This window comes from Balearica regulorum, chromosome 2, assembly GCF_011004875.1.
Source record: "Balearica regulorum gibbericeps isolate bBalReg1 chromosome 2, bBalReg1.pri, whole genome shotgun sequence".
Lineage (NCBI taxonomy): Eukaryota > Metazoa > Chordata > Aves > Gruiformes > Gruidae > Balearica > Balearica regulorum.
The window spans coordinates 125,324,197-125,349,055 of NC_046185.1; the positions used below are offsets into that span (position 1 = coordinate 125,324,197).

Sequence of the window (24,859 nt, forward strand, 5' to 3'; positions counted from 1 at the left end):
AAAACATTATTCTGACTCTATGGATCACCAAAGCAAAACACTGAATGTAATGTACCAGCATAATCCCTTTGCACTGCCCTCTGTCACTCTGCAGAGATGTCGGGGAAAAACACAAACTAATGTCCATAATTTTCAAGATTCCCTTTCTGTGTCCTCTCCCACTGCTTTTTTTTCAATCCTTTCACGGTGTCACCACTGAAAATCAGAGCACCATTCACTGTCATGAAGCTGCACATCCTGGACATAAAGGAAAACTAAACCTCTCTTTTTTGGACCAAATCCCTTAGATGGGAACATTGCCCAAGCGAAAGCAGCCTGTCTGAGCCGTGTAAGAGGTCTGGAGGCAATGAATCGCAATCTTAGTATTTCTGGATGCAAGTTCAGGAAAGAGAAAGCAAAGGCAGGTGCTGGTAGCTGCAGAGGACACCTGAGGAGTCGCTCCATGGCATTGCACACATGGGCTAAGGCTGATCTTATTTTTCCTTCCCACGTGCCTGGGCAAGCAGCCTAGCTAAATGCACACAGCATCAGCACGGAGACTCGGCTCTGAATGTGTTCTTTATACCATCAACTTTGGCCATTTTCGACTAAAAATACCCCCCAATTCTGCCCAGCACCAAAAAAATGAATGGAGCTGAAGGGCCACTGCCAAGCTGGAGAAAATGACCCTGACTTGGGTGAGCAGCTCTAAAAGAAACAGAGGAGGAAAGACTAGAAGATGTGTCTTCATAGGGTCACACATACTCTTAGTCATGTCTTTGTCAGTAACTTCTGTTTTTCTGGTAAGTTTGCATAATCCTTTGCAAAACAAGGTGTGTTTGACACATGATTTTTAATTTATTTTTTTTTAAAGAAAGAAAAATCTTTTTTCAGATTAAATTAGTACAGCTATGAAGGCTAAAAAACTGGATTATAGATTTTACCCCAGCCTACTTCATTACATACCTCATGTGCAAGTTTATTACAGGAAAATGTTACCTAATTAAATTTATTATGCTTTGATTTTTTTTTTGTTAGCTTATTTAATTAAAAACTTCTCGATTTATGTAATGTATTATGGCATGACCATTGTTAATTGGGCTCACAAAAGGTACTGTTGGATAAATTCATGCAAAGGAGATGGAGCAGAGCAGAATGAGGGATTACGTTCTCAGACTTCTGAGGCAAAGAAGCCTGAAATAAATGCAAGTTGGAGCAGAGGGTGCGTTCATTGTAATTATTTCAGACTGCATGCTGATTGCAAAAGATTAACATAAATAGGAGTTGTTATTGCAGATGTTTCTATTCCTGCTAGGAAATCCCTTGAATATAGGAAGCACAGAATAGAAAATGTGAAGATGCTGTACTACAGCATCATAACTTTTGTTCTATTCTTTTTTTTGTTCTGGACATACCAGAAGAAACATAAATAAAGTTGTTCATCTTCAGGCCTTGAAGGAAAAACACCACTCCTCTCCGGTAACATGACAAAAGGTGTAACCTTACTGCTCAGCAGTGAGCATTTTGGCACATTCCCTCCTCCCTCCCAGCAGTGCCCTTAGACTGCATGGCACTAGGTTACCCTCCGGAGCCTACATGGCCTGCAGCTACAGCCATAGTCAGTACAACAAAATTCATAGTAATTAACAGCTTTTAAGATCCTTGCTTCTCCATTCACAACAGCAAATTGGACATATAAATAACGCACGTGTGATTTTGATATTTTCAACTTCCTTTTCTACATTAAGCAATGGCAAAATTTCCATTCAGTCCAGAAAAAAAATAAATCTTATTTTTGAAATTTTCCAAAAAATAGAAGTAGGTAAAAACACCTAACGACAGTACCGGAGCTGTGTATAATACATCTCATCATATCTTCTGCTTCACTTCCTCACTTCTCATAATTTACTTTCTTGTCTCAGTAGGATCACAACGCACAGAAGCCAAGAAGAAAAGTAAATGGCTCAGGGCAGGATTTTTTGACTTGAACTTCAATCTGCTCAGGTCTATCACTACAACACTTCTTTAAAGAAGAATTATACAGCTATTCAAGCTCTTCAGTTATTTGTGGACCAGCTGTATGAAGTATCCTCCACACTACCAGAGATCAGTATGAGTCAAAGATGTTCTGGTCAGTACAATACCTGTCTATGGGCTGAACGTTATTTCCCATGGTTCTACATTAAACATGAAACAAAAAGGTCATATGGGCCTTTCCATACAGCAACATACATCTCCACGTATGCTATGTTTCGCAGTCCCAAACTGCAGGGCAGTCAGCTACACCACCATGGGCCACATCCCAGAGCTTCACCCCACTGTCTGGAGACCAAGAGGGTGCGAGCACCCTCACTTTATGTTCCTCAGCCCTATGCTTGCTCCATACTGGATGGTGCCAGGAATGTGTCAGACCTAAACCCACTTTTCTTGGCCCAGGAAAGCCAACGACTTCTGCTGCCTGGGACTCGCTCTGCCGCAGAGCCAGCATCCACCAAGATGGGCCTGGGACTCTGGGCACCTCTGCTGCCCAGCCCTCCCATCAGATGGGTCTGGTTCCTTCCCAAAGGAGATCAGGCCGTGGAGGAGGATGGTTGCATTGTGACCAGTGGTTTGAACACTGCCAGGAACCAGCAGCCCACAGAGCACGTCTGTCTTGCAACGCAGACGCTGCTATGGTGCCTAGCTGAGACAGTTTTAGTAGCAAACTCCACTGACAGCACAGCACATCTCATACTCCAAATCTGTCCCTCTATTTCAATGTTATGAAACAGTATCATCGACTGCAGTTCAGGTACAGCTTTAAAATAAAATGTACTAGCGCAAAAACAACAGCCCTGTCTAACATTTACAGAGCGACTTTCAGTGGAGTGGATCTCACGGGATTTCTTAAGTCTTTCCAAGCCAATTGTATAATGCCACAGGTTTTCACAAGTGTAGCTAAGGGCAGAGTTTGCGTCTCTGTATATATGATTTCTTCTATTCATTGCCAGCTGCAAGGGGTCAAACGCTGACAGAGCACAGAAGCAATTCTACGTACAACGCTGCAGAGCAAGAAAAGCATCGTCTGTGGCAGCAGCGGAGGGAATTCACCGCAAGCACAACGCAACCGCTGGGGTTTGAAAAAGAGGGAACAAGCAAAAAAAAATTAGATAGCAATGCTGTTTCTCCAACAGAGAACAGTAGGGTTTCAACAGAAATTTTACCATACTTGCAGGGAGGAGCGGGGGATTTATGGGCACAACTACAAATTTTGCAAATCCTTTCCAAAGGACTGTCCTTGAACAACTGAAGCAAGATCCCAATCTCCCTGAACTAACCACATAACAGCACTCAGCAGGAATGAAATGCATTGTATGACTGTCACTTCTATCATTTTGAGCAGAATCTTGTTTTAGTAGCCTGTCAGATGACAAAGGTAGATATGAATTCAATAGGTAAAAATGAAGTCCCAGGAATAGTTATTTCAAGTATTTTTATATCGGCAGTTAGGAACAACACCTCACTTCCCACTTGGATATATGCTGTGTTCAAATCAGTATGAACAGCATCCATTCTTACGCTGTTTTCATTATGATTTTCCATAAGTCTATCACAAACTGAGACAGCACGTGCACTATGGATGTAAATCTACTATGGCTTACACCCACCTTAATAAAAGCAACTCCAGTGAGCTCAGATTTATGCAGGTTTACCTCAAGTCTTTAAATGTGAGTGATTCTCAAGAAAAAAAACAAAACCAAACCCAAAACAACCCACAACACTTACATTCCCAAAACAAATAGCAACCTAATCACTAATGGGAACACCTCCATACAACCCCGGTCTCAGATGTGAACCTATGCACATCCCTGTGGCTCCTTCTCATCGTAAGAATCCAGCTCCATCACCAGCAGACCCATCTGTCAGCTCTGGCAGGGGTACAGGAGGACCAGCTCCAGGCACTGGCACGGAAAGTCTTTTGGTGCCCTGCTCCATGTAACCCTTAGCCCACACGAGGCGTTAAGTTGGTGTATGGTAAGAGTCCTCTGTAGCTGGCACCTCTAAGGGAGGGGAAAACATAACTTTCGAAAAGCAGCAGCAATGAAAAAGGAAGAGAGACAGTAAGATCAAAAGAAAACAGTAAAAAGTTTAGGGACTGTAAACATTCTCATTAGTATCCAAATATTTGCAGGAAAATTACACAAAGTTTACTTTTGATTAACTCCCTACACTGCTGTGCTATAATAAAACATTTTACCACCTTTGACTGGGAAATGCAGAAATGCTGTACTTGTTTAAGCTTTTTGAAGACTTTTTCTAATCTATCACTTGAGAACACCTTACCTTCTTATTCAGACTGACCATTTTCCCCTGAGAAAGGAAAGACCTATCCACCTCCCATTTCAGACCTCCTAAGCTGACTCACATCTTCTAAACCTCTTTTTCTTTGTTGTGCCAACATCTCTAATGGACTTTGTTCTTTAAACATGACTTCGGTTCAGAGAAAAATTAGAACAAGGTTTTAAAAGTTCTGCGGAAGGAAAGAAAAAAAAAAAAAAAGGGGCAATGGCTGGCAAGTTAGAGATTTTAAACCCACATTGCAAAATGCCACATGGGACTCCCCCATGCCTGAGAACACTGAAATCTCACCTAGCCACCCTCCTCTAAGCCATGCCACTCACTAAGGGAAAAGAATTGAGCACTTTTTCTCAGTAAGGTTTTGGAGAAGACCTCCTGAAGGCCTTATGCAAACCAAGGCAATTAAAAACATCCTTGACTCACACTGACGATATTCACGTTAAAAACTCAAATGGCGGTATTTTAGAGAGCAGTAAGCATAACTAAGTTTGGCAGCAGCACGTACTGAAAACTCGTCATCATTCCTCTTACACCCTGGACCAGCCACCCATCCTATAAACTCCCCTTTGGCAGAAAAGCCCAGCTCTTGAACAGACTTTTAAGATGATGACTTCCGAGGGAAGCCCATTACTGCTGATAGCTGCGAGCCCTTCACACAGATGCCCAGAGACAGAGCTCCCGCCTCAGATGCTTCCCTGGATGGATTAGGAGCTCCGTGACTTGCCTCTTGTACCAGTGTCTGTGTCTCAGCCCTGACAAATCCCCATGTTCCATGCACACCCAAAACACCCGTTTTCTCTGGGCCCAGGAAAATGCCTCCGTCAGGGCTGCCAAGAAAGTAATTGTAGGTTTAACAAGTACATGCTTTAGCATTAGCGGGATGTTTTACCTTTTACCTCTCACCAGAGGCACAAATCTTACAGGAAATATTTCAGCATGTCCTGTCTCTGCCTTGCATCTCTTCAGATGAGCCTTCTTACACAGGTATTTTATCTGGTACACCCCTGCCAGCTCTTTACAGACAGCACTTCCCCCTTACGCCGCCCCCAAGCCTGACAAATGCAAGCCCAAACTGAGGAGCACCGACTCTGTCACGTCTGATGAAATATTGCTGCCAGAGGCTGGTGCTTCTGTTTGGTTCATTTGGGGTTTTTGTGGTGATGGTGGTGGGTTTTTTTTCCGGGTAGGCAAGGAAATCAAGCTCTCCCCCTTCAAATGAACCAAGAGTCAAACCTCTAATGAAAAACCAAAAGCTTTCACCAGCAAGGGGAAATAAAACACAGCGTAAGGATGCAAGGTGAACTTTACTTCAGAGGCTCTGTGGGATGCTGTAGAGAGGTGTGCCCCAAAGCCCTGGTCTGATGTGGTCATAGGTGCACCCTTGCAGCGAGGAGGCTCACCGGGAGCCTGCAAACACCCGCTCCCTTCCACAACAGTGCCATCGAGACGCCAGCACCGCCGCTGCTGTAGGGCAGCGGGGCACCTGACTTTCAGCCCACTGTTTTCTTCTCTTGTTATCACAGACGTTGAATAGTAATATTCTCCTTATCGCATCTGAGGAATACAGTTGCAGATTAGAGAGGAACAAAGTACAGGCTACGGCACAGGAAGCAGGTTTCAAAAGGTTTACACAGATGGACATTTTTCCCCCCATTCTGGTGTGAAAATGATGAAAAGATAATGTAATTACAATTTTTTTTTTAAATATTGAATTTGTTTTGGAAGTGAAGACACAGAGCACTCACTTCTAATTCCCTTTTTCCAGGTTCATTCTTTATTTAGTAAGAACTATAAAAATTCTTTTGAAAAAGTAATATATTCAAGACTAATAAAATTCAAGTGCAAAATATTTTCAGAGGCAGCTTAGGTACAATTATTAAGTTGTCACATAAAATCATCTAGTCTCAGTTATACTGGAGAGGGGACAAAGTTTATAGCTAATTTCTCAGATCAAAAGGCAACTGTTTCCAGGAGCAACCCTTCTATCCAAGATGCCGCTAAGTAACTCCAAGAACAGTCAGGTATATATGGGTGAAAACAGTGAACCTAAGTACAGCATCAATGTTAGCAAGAAGTCCACCTCTCACCAACCTCCAATTTTCACTACCATGATCTTTCCACCGCTACTCGCATCAACTGACCACAACAAGCTCAGTATCCGTAATTAAAAACAAACATGCTTTTTTTGCTAGGTGGCAATAGTGAAATGCACTTCCCTGCTAGCTGATCCTTAGAAATTAAATCTTTCTCTGTCAGCTGTGGTATTTAAGTCACTAAAAAGTTTACCCTGTCAGTGCCCTTTACCTGCAACTGACTGGTCCAAAATGAAGAAACAACAACATCGGAAGGGCTGAGACCAAACGCTTTCAGAGCTCCGTTAGCTTCTGCATAAACATATCACATCTACAGTCACAAAAATGTCATTTCTACTACAATACAGATATTTATTAAATTCAACAGTCTTTTTAACCTCTTGCCTTAAATATTTTTGGAAGAAAGGTAATAATACTATTGTTTTTAAAAAATTAAATAAATTGAGGAAACTATGGATGCATAGGAAATTGAGAAGGCTACCTGGACTAGCCAAGTGCATAGAAGAACACATGTGGTTACGGAATCAGCCCCTAGCTCCCCACTGCTTTGCATTAATGAAGCACTACTCTGCAAGCCTGATATTATTTTAGTCTCCCTTTGCAGCAGCCCAAACAGCCCAAATCCCCATTACTTCAGGATTCAAAGCATCTAGAACCAGAAGTTAAAACTGGCAGGTTTAGCCCACATGATTAAAATTGTTTCATTAAAACAACAACCAAGACACAATACAACAAGACATTTTTTGGGGACCCCACAGAAAGCCAGAGCTTACCTGCTCTGCAACTCCACAGCAAGAGGAAAATAAAGGAGCTGGGTACCCTGCAGTGTCCTCATTCACCTCATGTTTTTCTAATGATTTCCTCCCAGCTAACTCAAACATCCATAAACTTTTCAAAGCAATTTACTTATCATCAAAGCATTGCTTGCCAAGTCATGCATGCTACAGTCAAAAAAAATACTAAGATGACAGTGCATGGAGCTGACACTGCATGGAGAGAGTTTCTCTTAGGGAAGGCTAGGTTGCTCTTTGCAGAAGGGACAGTCTGTAGGAGTGTGTTTGTGGTGTAGTGATACAGCCACACAGAACGGCCAAACTGGAATGGTATTTTTATACAAACTAATCTTGAAATTAATGCAAAACATATTTTATCGGATCTGATCTGCATTTTGATTCCATATCAAGAAAGATCCCCAGCGCGACAGCTTTTTGTATGTAAAAAATACATACATACTTGTGAGCCGAAATCGGTGGCAAAGGTGTAATAGCAAATATCCCTATGGCGAGCTTGCGAGAAAGAGCCCTTCTCAGACAACAAAGACTGAATGTGAGAGGGTACATCAATTATTGCTGCACAAACCAGATCAAAAGAACAGCACACAGCTGATACGTTCGTAGCTGCTCATGCAGCATGACAATGAGAAGGGCTGAGATGGTATTAGACAATACCACAGCGTGCATTCAATTTTTAACAGATTCATGCAAGTATTTTTTTTTTTCTCACAACCAAGGGAAGTCGCAATGCTACTGACACCGCACAGTGGACTGTTGTTGTTCAATGTGTTAAAAAAAACCCCACCCTGCTATAATTAAGGAATTGCTTGGCCTCTGTCCATTTTGTTCCACACTGCTGCCTCACACTTGTTTAAAGAACTGAGAAAATTTGTAGAAAATGTGGCAGATAGTGGGAAAAAACCCGTTAAGCTTGACTGGTTCAAATTAGGCAGTATTTGTACAGATGGAGCACCTGCCGTGACTGGCAAGAAGAACAGTCATGTCGCTTTGTGAGAAAAGTTTTTGGATCGAAAGTTATTGAAATACCATTTGTATCCATCAGGAATTTTTTTTGAGCCAAAGCTTTAGGTTCCTTATATGTCTAAATCCTGTCATCTCCTACTCTAGCAAAATAAGTATTTATGCATGAGAGCTGCCAATAAGCATACCATGTAATTGATGAAAATGATGAGCAGAATGTATATACAATGTTTTCTGTCAAAGGGCAAAAACTGTGAAAGATTCTGGAAACAGAGAATGACCAATACATTTTCTTGACAGAAATTATTAACCCTTCAATGACAACAGTCTGCTTAAAATCATGAATGGGATCAAAAATCTGGTCTATAGGGACATGACATCTCAGCTTTGCAGCCTCAATAAGTACTTAAGAGGGAAAAGACTGCCTGTTTACTGCATGCTGTCATTCATGTGCTGCTTTTAAGTCGAAGCTGAGATGTTCTTATTCTATTTGAATCCGTGCGCTTCAGTTATCTGCAGTGTGCGAGAACTGGCAACTGAAGGTCTGAGAAATACTGTGACGTGATGTTTTGGGAGTTGTTTCACTCTAAGTTTGAAGATCCTAGAAAAAAAATAATTACCCATCCATATCCCATTTTATAATGTGACACAGACCATTTTCTTTGAAACAGTTTAGAATCTCTCAGCTTTAAAAAAGAGAGGAGATATCCTTGCAGTAGCAGAGTGAAGGTCAATAGTCTAAGGACCAGGACCAGGCACACCCAGAGAACAGCAAAACCCCAAAATGAGTACTTAAAACCAGTTCTCCCCTGATACATGCCTTCCCTTTTAGTGCTTGTGCAGATTGGGACCGACACGTATTCACGAACAGTAATACTCTATTACAAACTTTGTTAAAAATAGACTGTTCAAAAGTCACCAATTCTCATCTCAATGACTCGGTGTCAACAAAGCTGAAAACAAGGGCAAAAAGGACGTTTAGAAACACTATCAGACTATTTGAAGGTTGCAATGGCAGTTGTACTCTGTTAACTTCATTTTAGGAGAAAAGAACTAAGGGTCACTCTCTCTTTCGACACTAATAACAATAAATTATGTTTAATAATACAGAGGAATCAAGATAATTTTTAAAGACCATTTGCAGTACATCTAGAAAACCCCCCACTACAAACCCTAGCCAGACTTGCTATGAAGACTGACCTCTGGGTTTACTGATTCCCGGTCTTGTGAACAGTCTCCTGCCTTTGAGTATTCTCCCTCTTCTGGAACTCCTACATTTGCACACATTGATTCAAGATTTTTGTTCTTGGCAAATACCATTTTTGCCGAGATGGAGGAAAGTATAACAGAATATCACCATCTCAAAATAAAACTTCCGTCTAAAAAGCATTACACTATCTGTTTTTAGAAGTGTATGAAAAGTTGTTGTGGTTTTTTTTTTTTAAGGTAAGAGTGTATTGAAAACAATACACAAATACTGCTATATAAAGAATTAAAAATAAAAATAACTTAAATGGAAGTCTAAATAGATTTTGCCAATTTTCATTACTCAACGCAAAATAAAAATGGGTAAAAAAGTCAAGAATGAAAACACCGGTAGCTTAAAAGTTTTAATGTTCATAAGCTGAAGTTTCATCAATAAGATATATAACCACCATTGCTTGCTTAACCACATACGACCGAGCAAGCAATTTCATATAAAATTTTTGTTGTAGTTCCTCTTCTAAGAGGAAGAAATACTTGCCTCTGTTCTTAGAGGACTATTTGGATGAAGTGAACACTGTCACCCAGTACTTTCCTTTCTCTTTAATTATAATGCCTTTACAATAGCAAATAACATAGATTTATTTGAATGTCTGAAAGCTTCACCTTTTGCTGCAAATTATTCACATGCACATAAAAATGTATACTTTGTAAATATTACAAAAATACTTTGCATGAAGCAAATTCTGCCAAAGTGATACACAGCTGTAATCTAGATGAGAAAGAACCCTCACGTGCTTTTCACGTGTCCCACTAACTCCCAGTACAAGCATATTAAATAGTCATCCAAGCACTCTAATGAAATGCTGAATACTCGCAATCTTTCCAAACTATCTTTAATTAGTACAGTTGCAAAGGTATGCAACCCAGTTTGGTAAACTGAAAAAAAAACCCCAAAACCTCCTTTTAAAATGAATGCTATTATTTGTTGGAGGAAGAGGTAACTTTCACTGCCACTCTGACAGAAGAGAAAATGATAACGCCATTAAAACTAACAACATCCGCAAAGTATAACTCTTAAGACAGCCTGTCTCTAAGGCACGCCACCTTTAAAAACACATGCCCTATTAACTGAGGTTGTGTGTCCAAAGGATGAAGCAGGAACATGAAGTGACCCCCCAGGAGAACACTCTGTGTCAGACTTCCACAATTTGAGTAAAATACAGGTGGTTATGTAAGCACTGCACTATAGGGATTTCTACCGATAATATCCACCAATTGAAAACTCCATGGAAATTTTAAATCCATCCCCTGCCCCTCTGATCTCTTCCTGTCCAGCTTCTACTTACCTTATGCATTGTTTCCTTTTACCAACTTTCTTTTTATTCCGTTTGTCTCTCCTTTTGCTGTCACTTTATAACCAGACTTTTCATTTATTGTTCCTTAAATAATTAAATAGTCTCCATTTGCTTTCCTGCTTCCAAGCCAGGGTAGCATCCCATTTATGTGCTATCACTCACTTCTATCACCTTTTGCTTTTTCTTGTTTTCATATCTTTATAGTACTATTTGGCAAGCAGAGAACAACTTTTTTCTTCTTTTCAAAGGGTAAGTTATTCATTAATAACTTTATGAAACAGTTATTAATGTAGGACAAAATTAATTTAAAACACACACTAGCTAGTTGAACTGACCCTGAAAAGCGGAGGTAAACCTTAATTAAGTACATGAAGATCTGGAGCAATAATTTTCATCTCTGTAAGTAAAAATTCCAATTATCTAGTTCAATGTGTCTCTGAAAAGGCCTTTTACCAGGCCCATTTATTGAAGAGGCATTTTTATCTCCTTTCTATCTGTGGAGTTGAGATGCAAAAAGCCAAGTTCAATCCCTCAGCAAGGCTTCTAGTCCCACTGAAATCAACCACACCATCTTTCCTGCAGTCCCACGGCTAAGCCCATAGCAGGGCAGGGGGCCCGGCCAGAGGGTGATGCTGCAACCCCACCGACCCCTTCAGCCTTCGGGAAGTCAAACTGCCCAGCTCAGCCACTGCCTTGCTGTCTTTTACTTTTCCCCTATTTCGAGGGCATCTGGCCTTCTTCATCTGTTCCCGTTTCTTTCTCTCTGTCTTTTTTTCATCCCTATAAAAGTTCATACCTTCCAGAGAGAGAAACCCCATTTTGATTCGGCTACCATTGCCTTTTCCTTGCTGATGGAAAGCAGAACTCAGGAGCTGTGGCAATCCTTGGGGTAAAAGGCTTTTCCCACGTCCAGTGTTGAAGTCAGTGCAGAAAGAAGCTAATTTAAAAAAAAAAAAAATCTGCTTGTTGAAGGAATTTAATAGAGCATTTAAATATCCATGGGGAGAGGAATAAAAGTTACTGCTGCCTTCAGTACCAGTAAGCATTGTGTTTATTCTTCAAAGTTCGAACTAAGACCTCGTGTAAAACGAGCCAGCGCTGGCTACAAATGCTGCTTAGTCTACAGGGGTAAGCAATTAAGTTATCAATGGCGAGTACGGACACAGACACCAATTACGCACAGAAATCTTCATGAAGTTTAATCATTTGGAAATTATGAGATCCTCCTCCACAGTGGGTTTGGCAATTGTTTATCTAAACCATGAGCTTAGATGAAGCAGCGAGTTAAACTGATACGACATCGTACTGCTTTTTCTCTGGGATGCACCCCCATGTCCATTGTATATCCAGACTAACAAACTGCACCGGAATGATGGAAGCACAGAAACTACTTTATGAAAAGAGCTGGATTAAAACTAGAAGCAGAGATTTAAATTCACCAGAACAACTCTAAGTTTGATACTACTTCACCCACAGCACATTGGATTTAAGAGTAGAAGGCACACCTTGTCCATGCATGTATTTCCATTTCAATTTACTTATTAAATGTGCTGAGAACTTCCTACATCCTTATAGCTTGTAGTTTCTGTAGACATATGGACATTTGATTCATACCAGCACGGAAGCACTCTACCAAAACTGCACTTTCTGGATGTTACTTTTAGTAAATAAAATAATATTTAAAAAGGCTTGGCCAAACAAGCCAAGGTAAATGCTACATATTGCATGAACTCAAATCATTTATTCTTGGCTCAAAGTACCGTCATTTTAAAATAAGGTTCTGTTTAGCATTATTATAAGTTTCTAAATTTCATAGCTCTGTAAGAGTGTTCTCTAAATTTACAAATTTTACTGATGAAGCAAAATTATAAAGATTATTTTGCTAGCCACAGAACACTAGTTTAATCTGCATTTTCAAATAAGGCCTGATCCAAAGACCACGCATGCAGATGCCAAGGACAACAGTTACATGTAAATCCTGTACATCATTGCAGATGCAATACTCTGAGAAAAAAGTACCTTTCTTAGTCCATCTTCTGAATAACTGAAATCGTAACAAGTATTTCTAAACATATTCCTGCTTGCTTAAGTTACTCATTTCATTAAAAAGTTTAAAATCTTCCTGCCAGTAAGCCACATATCCCTTGTGTTACTCATAAATATTCCTAGTGAAGTGACAGGAAATATCCTTAAAAGCGAGATTCAGAAGTATCTTATTTAACTGAACATCTAAAGGTGATTTTGTAATAAAGCAATACATTTTCTCTGGATTTAGACACCCAAGATAGCACTTCTGAGTAGGGCTGAATTTTATAAATTTCAGTTCTACTGCTTGGAGGTTATTTCTTGAGCGGACAAATCACGCATTTGTTCTGAAGTTACTGTAATGCAGCTTCAGTGTGAGCAACGAAGAGTCTCCTACCTCCCAAGAGATTTGAAATACAGACCCTGTAAAGCACATGGAAGAGACAAATCACAAATGTATCCCTAAGTCTTGCTATTCTTTTTACCTGTGGTAAAGCTCTCATGGACTTTATTAGCGCAGGACTGGATCCAGAGCACAAACTTATATGCCCATTAAATGATATTTTTTTTCGATTAATCTCTCATTTGAGGCAAAACACATTGATTCTTGATAGTTGCGGACACAATCCTCCTCCTCGTTCACTCAGGCTCTGATCTCCAAGACACTGAGCAGCTTCAACTCACCCTAAGGCAATGGAAAACTACAATCACCCACAGGAGCTCATCTTAGCTGGACTGAAGTCTGTGCAAATTTTACAGCAGACCTCAGTGAAGGCAAGCTCAGGGACCCAACCTGCAATAGCTGAACAAATGTAAGAGAATTGGACTTAACCCCAAGTTGTTTTCTTACAGAAGTGAAAGACCTCTCATTAGTACCAATGGGCACATCCCCACATGGTGCCTATACTGGAACTACCTGACAACGGGCTCAGTCCTGCTATCTTGAGTCATCAGAATATTACCTGTAGGAGTAAACCCACAGAAACCCACGGCAACTTGCACAAGTAAGGGCTGCAGAATTAGCTAAGCAATTGCACCGCTATCGTTAATTCCAAGCAAGATTACTATTTAGAAATTAAACTAGAAAATTAGACTCTGGACATAGCAAAGATTTTGCAAATTAGTTCATTCTACAGCTTAAATACTTCCTTTCCCTCTAAATCAAACTAGAAAGCCCATTGTGTGCCTATCCTTTTTAATTAAATTGCTAAGAATAATATCAACGGGTAAGCCATATGAACACTGTGGTGCTCTATATCAAAGCCTTCAAACTACCGCTTTCAGTAGGGCATGACGCACACCTTGCAATCTAAATGTACACATTATCAGACAGATTACCATAAGAAGCTATTGTTGCCAGTTATTTTTCAGCATTCAGAAAAGGCTATCCTCGACAGAGTTATCATCTCTAAAAGTAATCATTTTCCTTTCCTTGCCAAATCTGTAACATTTTCTCTTTTTTTTTTTTTTTTTTAATAATTACAATAATCCCAAAAGCCTTAGCTTATTCTATCATTTTCGTACATAGGTAAATACCTCTGGGCTCACTTCTTTGAAAGGAGTGCTAATGTTGTTTGCCTGAGGTTTTCATTCTGACTCTTTAAGTAGTTGGTTTATTCACGTTTTTTAAGTTATTTGACTGTTTTTATTCTGTAATCACACCATTTCTGCTGTCTAGGGACATTCAGAAAGACTGGGTAATAAGCTGCAGCCTGAATCACTTTGTGATTTTCTAACAGATACTCTAAGATCTTCTGATTTTTGAAGGCAGAAGCCAAGAAAGAAAGAAAAATTCCCGCTGGCACATCCCAGACGTTTTCCAAATTTTTGAAAAGGGGAAATTCTGGACGCAGAGATCGCCAGAAAGGCGAGAAAAGAGCCTGCAGTTTCCAGAGCTCAGCCATACCACACACACACAGAGCGCACCCAGTACCCGCTCACTGCAAGCGATCACGACGTTTCTGTGCGGGCTCTAAGGTCGCGGCCGTGCCCTGCTCTGGCCGCCGGGCCACCGCGGAGCCTCCCGCCGCCGCGGGACCCCCCCGCTCTCCCGTCCCCCCGCCGGGCCGGGGCAGCGCGGCGCCCCCCGCCAAGCGCCCGCCAAGGCAGCGCCCGCCCAGCTCGCTTCGGGGGGCTGCACCTGCAACCCGGGGAGCCCCAGCGTCCCCCGTTACGATGCCGCCTGGTGCCTTACCGGGCAGCGGGGGCGGGGGGGCGGGCGGGCGGCCCAAGGCGGTGCAGCTCACCTGGGCGCAGCAGGCACCGCCGCTGCCCCTGCAGCCCGGCAGCCGCCCGCTGCCATTTGTTGCTCGCGTTCAGAGGGAGCTGCCCTCTTCTCCCCATCACGGCCACCGCCGCCTGCTCCGTAGCAACTGGTCCTGGTAGGTCTCAAAGTGGAAAAACCCCACGGCAGCACACACGGCGTCTTCCCACCGCTCCCCGCCTCCCCCTTCCCCGCCAGACCCGCGCCCCGCTCGGCGCCCCGGCCGCCGCTTGCATGCTGATCAGCGCGACCTCCGGCAGCCCGCCTCAAACACGGCCGGGGAGCGCAGCGGCCAGGCGTCTCGGAAACAGAGACATATGGGGGTGCGCTTTTTTCCCCTCCCCCTTTTCCGATGCTGCTCCGGTACGGGATCGGGGGGGCGCGGGTCTCAAATCCCTCGCTTGCTCCCAAGCGAGTGGGTGGCAGCCCCCTCCCCGCAGCCTCCGCTCCTTGATTCCTTCCCCACCCCCCCACCCCCCGCCTCGGCGAAGCCCGGACCCCGTCGCCCCTCAGCACTCACGGGGCGCCGGGGGCTCGCCAGCACGGGCCGGGGGAGGGAGTATCTCTTCTGGCCCTCGCCGATCAGTGCTGGGCAAGGTGGCACGGCACGTCGGTAGCCCCTCGGCGGCGGCAGCGCTGCTCGCCCCCCTTCCTCCCTCCCCGTCGAGTTTCCTCCCGGCGCTACCGCCCCCCCAACGCGGCCCCGCAACTCACATAGCGGAGCGGCGCCTTCCCGCAAAACTTCGCGGCGTGTCGCCTCCGGGGGCTCAGCCTGGCGCGGCTCGGCTCGGCTCGGCCCGCGCCCCAGCGGCGCAACAGGCAGCGCAGCCTCACCTGGCGCTGGGCCGCCGCGCCATGGGAGCGACGGGCGGAGCCTGCCGGCGGGGCGGCGGGGCCCGGGCGCAGCCACCGCCCGCCCGCCCGCCCTGCTGCCTCCGCCGGGCGCGGGCCGGGCGGCTCTGCCTGCCGCGCCGCCGCTCCCTCCTGCTCCTGAGCTGCGGCTGCAGGCAGGCAGGGAGGGAGGAGAGAGCGGGGCGGGGAGGGAGGGAAGGAGGAGACTCCCCTCTCGCTCCCACAGCACAGCGGGGAGCTGCCCCCCCCCCCCCCCGGAGGGGTGATGCTGTCCGTCTCTCCTCGGGACTGATTTTGGCACCCACCCCCTAGCTCTAAGGGCAGAGTCGGGCCCCCCCCGCGGCGGAGGCTGCTGCGGGGGGGAGAGGCGCTCTCTCCCGCGCCGGGGGCCGAGGGAGAGCCTTGTCTGCCCACGGCAGGGACGGACTGCGTTCTGCCCTCCCCAGCGCCTTCCAGGGTCTCCAGCAAAATATGAATAAGGTTAATTGTTTTGCCAATCTGAATGAAAAGCTATTATTGCCAGCTATTATTTGGCAAACTTGCTACTGTACAGTTTTTGCTACGATAGGTGAACTTACTCTGCACCCAACCTAACCAACCCTTTGAACAGATCTTGTGTAGAAACAGCTATTCAGACTCTGCTTTGGGTTTACCATGATTCTTGCCAGGGTGACTCTCTTCTCTGAGAGGTGCTTCTGTGAAACGTGCTATGTATGTTGCAGCAGTTGCACGGACTGTCAAAATACAGGCTTAAAGGAACATCACCAGTTGGTTGCCTCTCTCACTCAAACATGCATTCTCTGTTGTGCGCTTTTCTGCTCCGGCTCTGCAGAGTGAACTTTCTATTTACCTCGTGCAGCAAAGGATTCTGTTGCCTGTCTCCACTTGAGAGCACCTGGGGTAGAAGGGTTTTAGAAAGATGCATCTTTGCTTGGTAGCTGATTTGCTTTAAGGTGAAAGCTGCCTTAGATGCTACATGGAAAGGAAAATGAATTGGCTTGGATTTCCTCGGGGCTTTTTTTTTTTTTTTTTTTTTTGCCTCTAACTATACAGACCAGTGTTATCTCCATATAGGCCATTATTAAAAAGAAACTGCCGGGTCAGAAGGATCACTGCTATGGCCACAGATAGGTGGTCTTTTTAAGGGGGGAGGAAGGGAAAACATGCAACTAATACACTGCTAAATGCAGTTCTCCATCATTAAACCTCAGTTCTGGGAGTCTCTACCCAAGTAAATACTTACCTCCCTGAGTAATCTGTCTGATTCAGATTAGCAAGATAATGTAGGACCAGGCCTTTGTATTATATCAAGACCTGCTTTTTTGCTCCTAAGAATAATTGGAAATTGGCTCATGAATACTTTTATTTATGCCTATAATTTTACATTTTTAGTAGTATAAAAGGAAATAGCAAATATGAAGAAACTTGATAAAAATCACTTTCATCACTTCCTTACACATTCCTCACACTGACTGACTCAACCCGACTTTGAAGACATAATCAATTGAAGAACAGAAACTTAGTACATGAGCATGCATTCCTGTTTACAACGTGTTGCATCATGTCACAAAGTCAGTGACCAGAAGCAGCCATGACTGGACTGCCAGCCCTGTATTATTTGCAATGGAAAATGATTTTCAGGCTTTGTGAGTTTTATTCCTTTAACTGAAACCAACTCAGATTAATTTTAAGGCAGTACAAAAATATTAATCATTGCTGAGAACCCAAAATCTAATGTGCAGGAGCCATTTCTTCAAATTCAGCTTGTGTTTATATTTTCACTGTTCAGTATATAGGCATCTGACAGCTGGGTATAGCACCCAAGATGGATGCACTTGGCTGCTCTTACCCATAATACTAATATTCATATGACAAGCATTGCAAACCTCCTTGGAGTGACTTGCTGCTGTCAAATATTTTTTTTAATGAAAAAAGAAGATTAGCAGATCTGCTTTTCATTTGGCGCAACAGTAACAAAACAAAAGTTTATTTCATTAGATAAGAATGTATATCTTCCATGTAGTAATTTCCCTTTAAAATTCAACCTCTAGCTGTACTTTGTGGAATGAACCATTGGCATAGTTAAATCTCATAACAATCTAAGGGAAGACTGATCTTAGCTTGCATAACAACTTACCTCATTGGTCATGATGTTGTTCATCCTATTGATTTAAGTGCGATTGTTTGTGTTAAGGAAAAAAGAACCTCACAAAAGATAGAAATACTTATTTTTTTGTTGTTAGAACTGCAGCTTATAAAAGGTTTTTTGACCAGCTGCATGTGAGTAGCTGGTTTGCAGGTTTGTATTCAAAGACTCACTCCTGAGAGCAGCTAAGCATCTATAACTTCAGTTGAAATTAATGAGTGTTTAGTATATCTTTGAAAAGGAGAAGAAAGTATTTTTTCTAGGGAAAATTACTGTGAAGAGATGCACAGCTACTTGCTGTTAAAAATTGCACAGATTTTTAAAGAACTGAAATACAGCTGATGTCATACCCCCTCAGTTAGCTGTGTGTGCAGTAGAAAGAATATATTATTATTCTAGGTGGAATAAACTTCTTAGCTCCATGAACAAGCCCACTAGCAGATTTACTCAGTAGCTTATTGGCATCACACGTCCATTTTACGCAACAAGTAGAAGTGAAAGGATTAGACCTCTGTTAGGAAGGCGTATAAGTTTAAAGGAGAAGGTCATTTGGCTGCCCTCAGATAAGAAAGGAACTACTAATACTTGCTGACTTCTATACATAGTTATGAAAATTCAGGAGCATAAAATAATGGGTTCTTAAGATTACTTCATAAAATAATTTTTATAAGTGTTTATAAATATTTAAGGGCCCAGTTCTACCAACCGTTACACAAATTATTTTTGTAATGCAAAAAACCCTACATAATTTAGCGAGACTGTTCGTAAGAGTTGTTCATACAAATAAGACTTTACAGGATTGGATCCTTAAAAATTTATAAACATTAACAAAATATTTCAATGACTAAATTAAAGAATCATCTGGTATCATCTATTCCTTTAAGCTTCCCAGATATTAATAACTTTGTAAAAAATCGGCAAATAATATCACTTCTTCCAGTACTGAGATAAATTGAGTGACCTTCTCCTTTTCCATTAACTAGTATTCCTTTTACTAGAGGATAAGTTCTTTTCATAGCCAACAATGGTATGAAATTCATAGTCTAGATGTAGGTACATTAAAGAACTAAATCTTGCAACGGTCTTACTTCTAGTGGCATGTGCTTAGGAATTTAGAGGGAATATTTCATCTGTTCATGGGCCAGAGTGTGTTTTGTTTTGTTTTGGTTTTTTGTAGAGGACAGTGCAAAGATGTGTGAGCAGCACATTCTCCTTGGGATTACTCAAAGGGAGGACACACGCAGTAGTCTGCATTGAGCCACGAAAGCAATGAAGAGTATGAAATTTTGCATCTTAGGAATACTAAAAGCGACACAATCTGCAGTGTTCACACTATAGCCATATTCCTAAACTGAATACTTGCTTTTCCTGTCTCTCTAGGCTTGATGGTGCCAACAGCCTTCATGCTCCTCTCAGCCCATAGGTACTGCCACTGCATGTATAGGTGATGAGGTTTTACCCCAAGAAGAGTAATAATGAAGAAAAGCCATCTTTGGAGAGGGCCAGTACAAATCCTTTGTGTCTCTTAATCTCACTTAAGCCCTGTGCTAGCCTTGTGCAGACCATCTTGATTTCTAAGCACTGCTCTTCTCACAGGGGATTGAGGACTGGATCTTAAACACTCTCTTCTGGAAGTACCAGTAGCTTCTGCTTTCCTGTATTTGGCAGGTTCTGTCGTTTTGAAAGACCTCGCTACTTTTGCACATAGTCCCTTTTCTACATTGTGAGGAGTTGCACTGTATTATAGAAGAGAGTTTCTGCTTTAAATAACAGAAAATCCTTAGACTGTCAATAATTCATTAGCTCTGAAAGAGAAACAGCGGTTGTAAATAAGCGCAACTAGTTCAGCTCATACTCCACCTAGCTTTGATTTAGAGAAAAATATAAGTTTTTCTGCTATGTGCCATCCATTACTTGAAATTGGTATTTTGGGCTGCTTGCATTGGGATACTTCAATATTAGGAAAAGAACCGGAGAATAAATATATTTAATGCTAGTCAGAACAGGTTGGTGGAAGTTACGTCCTGTCAGACACACTTGTTGTGGAATTTTTGGTAATTTAGAAGATTTATATAGAAGATTACAGGTCTGCATGAGAAAAGCAGCTGCATTGATAGGATGTACATGGATTTCTGCAAGGCAGTTAACTTAATACCACCTGACATTTTGATTTCAAGTCTTGCATTACATGGAATTAACAGGTCACTCATTATGAGGATTAAGAAGTGTCTCACTGACAAATTTCAAACTGTAGTCTTTTAATGGGGACGTTTCGTTCGCTGTGGGGAGCTTTCCCAGTATAATCAGAAACAGTCTTCACCTAATACTATTTTATGTTGTTTTCAGCAGTCCAGGCCATGAGATAAAATCTTTGCTTTAAAGGCTTGCATATGACACAATGTATTTTAGCACAGTAAATAAAGAAGATACATTACTTCTGCAGTGATTTGACTTGGTTAAATGATCACTGTCCAACAAGCAGCACACTAAATTCATTTTACTACAGTCAAATGCAAATTAATACCTCTGGGAACCAAAAGCTTGTAGGAATGGACACTGTCTCAGAGAGCAGAGACTCGGGGAATCATAAAAAGTGATTACCCTAGATAATCACCCCTAACGAGATCTTAGTGCAGTGCTGTGGAAAGGAGTCAGCACAGTCCTTGCATGTTTCCAAAATATCAAGCACAGTTCTGGTGCCTGCACTTTAAATAAGATGAGAAAATATTGGAGAAAATCCAAATATTTTGCGAGTCAAGCACAAGTCTTGAGATGAGGGGCTTAAAGAGCTGGACATATTCCACTTACTCAAGAAAAGGTTGAGAGGACGCAGGGAAAAGATAACAGCGGTGAGCTTTTTCACTCTTGCTGACAAAAGCACAACTAAATCCAGTGACTGGAAGTTTAAGGTTAGATGTAATCAACCTTGAAATCAGATGCAATTTCCTAGCAGTAAAGGTAATTAAACTCTGTAAGAGCTTACAAAGGGAGGTGGTGCACTCACCATTGCTCGATCTAGTCCTAAAAACTGGCTGGCTGTCTTAAATATGAGCTTTACTTCAGCTTCTGGGAGAACTTCTAATGGACAGAGCAGCCTCTAACAGGGAGGGAAGGAGGGTCACGTCAGACTAGATCTCCTGGTGATCCCTCTAGCCCTACATCCATTAGAATGACGCATCTGTGAGACTTTCCATTATGGCTGAAACAAGATGGCTTGAATTACGCCCTCCCCACTCAGACATTTGCAGGTTGGCATTAAGGTAATGAGCATAATCAAATCCCATACTTGAGAGCTCCAGTTGGCTGCCTACGGCGGTGAGGAAGAATCCCTTCTCCGCTCCTCCCGGAGGATATTTGGCCTCATATATTCTGCAGTAGAAGTTTTTGCTTTGCCTTCCCTTGAAGCATGTATTATTTATTTTGCTGTAGCCAGGAAGAGAGTAAACCAGTGCAGAAAATTATCTTAGACATCTGATGCTTAGGTCTGAATTAAGCCAAGTCCAGGAGCAGTAGAGATTTTTCTAGCTCAGATTGGCATGAATGGTGGATTTTTTGCATGGATTGTTTCTGTGATTGTCTGGGCATGCCACACCTAATCAGTTCTCAAGTATTGCAGGGATCTCAGGTAATGCTTTAGACACATAACAGTTTGGTTTCTCAAGGACTAAAATACTATGAGCTAATGAAAGTAATGGTCTCAACCTTGAGGTATATGTATGTTTAATAGCCTCTGATGCACAGGATATCAGACTAGACAATCTGATGACCTCTCTTGGCCTTAAATTGTGAGGAAACATAAAGTTTCTGTATAACATAATAACAGCTCCTACTTTTCCAGGGCTCCCAGGAATTCAAGTAGTTACATGATGAGTCACAAGCGCCAGTCTCCAGTACCACTGGTCAGGCAGATGCAAACCCATGGAAAATTCAAAACCAAAGCAACTCCAGCCAAAATTAAAAAAGACATTAACACAAAATACTGCCATTTGCTTGCAGGTCTTTCCCTTGCATGCATGGGAAGAACTTCTCAGAGGTACCCACCTTTAGTAAGAGAGACCCGGCCTCACAGCTTCCGCCACCCGTAGTCCCTTCCTGCCTATGCTGATAGGACAGGACTGCAGGACAGCCAGACAGCTTGGTCATGGAGAAGCCCTGTTCAAAGCAGGTTTCTGAAGGCTTCCAGCCCTAAGCTATCAGATGTTTCATCTTTGTGACAGGTGAGGGTGCTCAGCATCCCTGCCTGAGAACTCAGATATTTAACATCCTCTCTGGCAAAACATTCATGAAGGCACCATGGTGTTTTGGTGTGGTTGCCAGGTGCAAGTGGCTCCATCTGGAAAACCATTACCAAATAAACATAAATTAGCAGTTCCTTTATGTAGACTAACAGAACTAATGATAACTTGTTTTTAACCTGTTATACAGAGAGTAAGAAAGGAATGAAAGAAAAACAACTCGGACTGGTCAAGCAAGACAGAAAACACATGTACATGTATCATACCAGTATAGATACACATCTCCATGATTTATTGCCTCTGAATGATATACTTATAAAATGAGTGTTGTATTAATCACTAATAAGCATAATGAATAGTGTGACACTGCAAATTATTCATAAACAAAATGAATAAACCATATAGATCCTCAAAATGTTTGCACCTGACAGCAAGAGCACAGTAGGTATAGCTTCGTATAATGCTTATCATCATAGAACTGTGGATACTTTTTGTTGCTGGAAGGTGGGAGGAAAGGACACATTATAGCCTCAGCTCATCAAAATATTTTTCTCAGTTTAGATTTATCACAGGTTTCTCTTAAATTACAGTTTTATTTAAGAAATGGGCTTGTCTCATTGAATGTATGTACAGACTGCAAATGAGGTTTTCCAAACAAATCCTCTATTGCATAATTCTTGCTGTCATTTTTAATAGCTAGATGGGAAAAAAAAAAGTTTGCATAAAGTATCATTGTTTATGATGGGACATATAAGAAGCAATCAGTACTATCCCAGGAGCAGTTTGCAGGATGTCTGGGCAGAAAATGAGAAACTTTGGTGGATTTATTATCTTCCTGAAATAGAAGAAAAAGAGATTTTTAAAAAGTATTCCAGCAACAACTAACAGTAACGTAACAGATATTCATTCCAGCCATCTGAGACTCAGGCATCTAAGACACTCTTCAGAGGATATTGAAGATATTTCTTACTTTATGTACAATATTGTAAGGACTTAGAAAAAACTTGATTGCTCTGGAAGAACTCATGTGGTACCCAGGATCCATTATCTTGAGTCTTTCAAAATAATCAACTTGATTGATTAGGTTTTAGGTTGACTTTTTAAAATTATGTCTATTATTGCTATGTAGAAAACTGTTAGCCAAATTTGCTGGGATATTGTGCGCATTTACTGAACATGCATATTTTGCCATACATTTACATGGTATTTTACAATAGAAAGTGAAGTACGATGTGCCCCAAAGAAGCTGCCAACCTAAGATCCTGATCCTGCAGGTATTTATACATCTGCTCAATATTATGCACCAAGAGTACTGCCATTAACTTCAACTAAGCCTTTTAAAGGATTTAAAGTTAAGTGTGTGCCTAAGTCTTTTGCTGAGTGACACTTTTAACAATACTTACGGACACACCAGGAGAACTTAGTTTCCACCTAGATAAAATGGAAAGGTATATGCAGTTTACTTTCAAAGTAAATCCTGCTCACAAGATGAAAAGTGCTGTATAAAAGCTGTTATTACTATAAGATCGCTATTTTCTTTCCTGCAGCCAGTTTGTTGAAATAAGGTACTTTCATCTTCCATCAAATTGTCTTGCAAGACAATTATGTTATGGTGTAATAACAGGTATTACAGGGGAAATGGCATGATCTGTAGGAACATATATATACATATCTCCTATGTGTGAAGATTTCCTTCTCTTCACATTGTCAGATATCAGATGTCCCTTGTTATTACTCTTCTTTGGTGCTGGACATCAGGGAGGACCAAGAGTGAAACCCTAAGAAGATGTGCATTTCCCCCCCTCTGATAAACTAAACTCTGAAGAGAAGCTGTCAGAGATTTAACATAGTCTGTGATTCCATAATTATTCTCCAACAGTCTCCTTTTCCGGAGAATTCCACAGAAGACAGTCCACCATGAACCCTCCAGTGAATTAAGCTTTGCCAGTGCAACTCGAATGGAGAAGCACCATGAAAGAACCAGAGGTCCTGGGAAAATGAGAAGCATGAAAACCATCTCTGTTTTTTTAGGAAGTGGGGCAAGTATAGCTTCCTGCAAAGAAGCCCACTAAGGGATTTTTTGTTGCAAGGCACTGATCTCAGGCAAATTGTGAAAGCTGAAGTTACTGACTCTTGATAGATACATAGTGATCCACGACAACAACTGTAAACCAAAAGAAAAGTAGAAGAGCAAGTAAGCAGAAACATTTGAAGCGTAATTGCCTGCTTTGTTTTGGCTGTCAATAAAATCAGGCTTTTCCCCCCTTGTTTAACTAGTTAAGTGCACAAATTCTGACTAGAGTTCTTGTTAACTATTGTGCTGAAAGGCACTAAAGGCTGTCATTCAGACAGTGGTTAACCTGTATAAACATTAGACCCCACTTAAAATCAGTGGTCTGCCGAGAACTCTTTTAGGCTCAGTGAGGTATCTGAAACTATTAGTCAAAACTGATCATTAATCGGAGGGGAGTAATTGCCCCAGATGCCCAAGAGGCCAGAGAAAATGCATCATGGGCGCAGGGTTTTTCTGGTTGCAGGGAGTGAGCCTGGTCACAGGGTTTGTCTAAGTTGTCTGCCTCTCTGAAAAACAGCTGGAGCTTAGACCCTCTTTAT

The 24,859-nt window shown here is 42.0% G+C and overlaps 1 protein-coding gene across 12 annotated transcripts in view; it reads right to left on the reverse strand.

Annotated features, from left to right (window-relative positions):
• LRRC3B (leucine rich repeat containing 3B) overlaps nt 1-16,051 on the reverse strand; it is a 59,001-nt gene extending 42,950 nt beyond the window's left edge. For 4 of the 12 annotated variants that reach the window (XM_075745784.1, XM_075745782.1, XM_075745786.1 and 1 more), the window contains exon 1: nt 15,848-16,049. The gene's annotated coding sequence lies outside the window, so the exon portion shown is untranslated. Of the gene's footprint in view, nt 1-14,996; nt 15,147-15,533; nt 15,595-15,727 lie in introns of those variants that run through there. The other 8 variants (XR_012834074.1, XM_075745779.1, XM_075745778.1 and 5 more) reach the window with 5 other exon arrangements.
• Between the last annotated feature and the right edge of the window lie 8,808 nt (nt 16,052-24,859).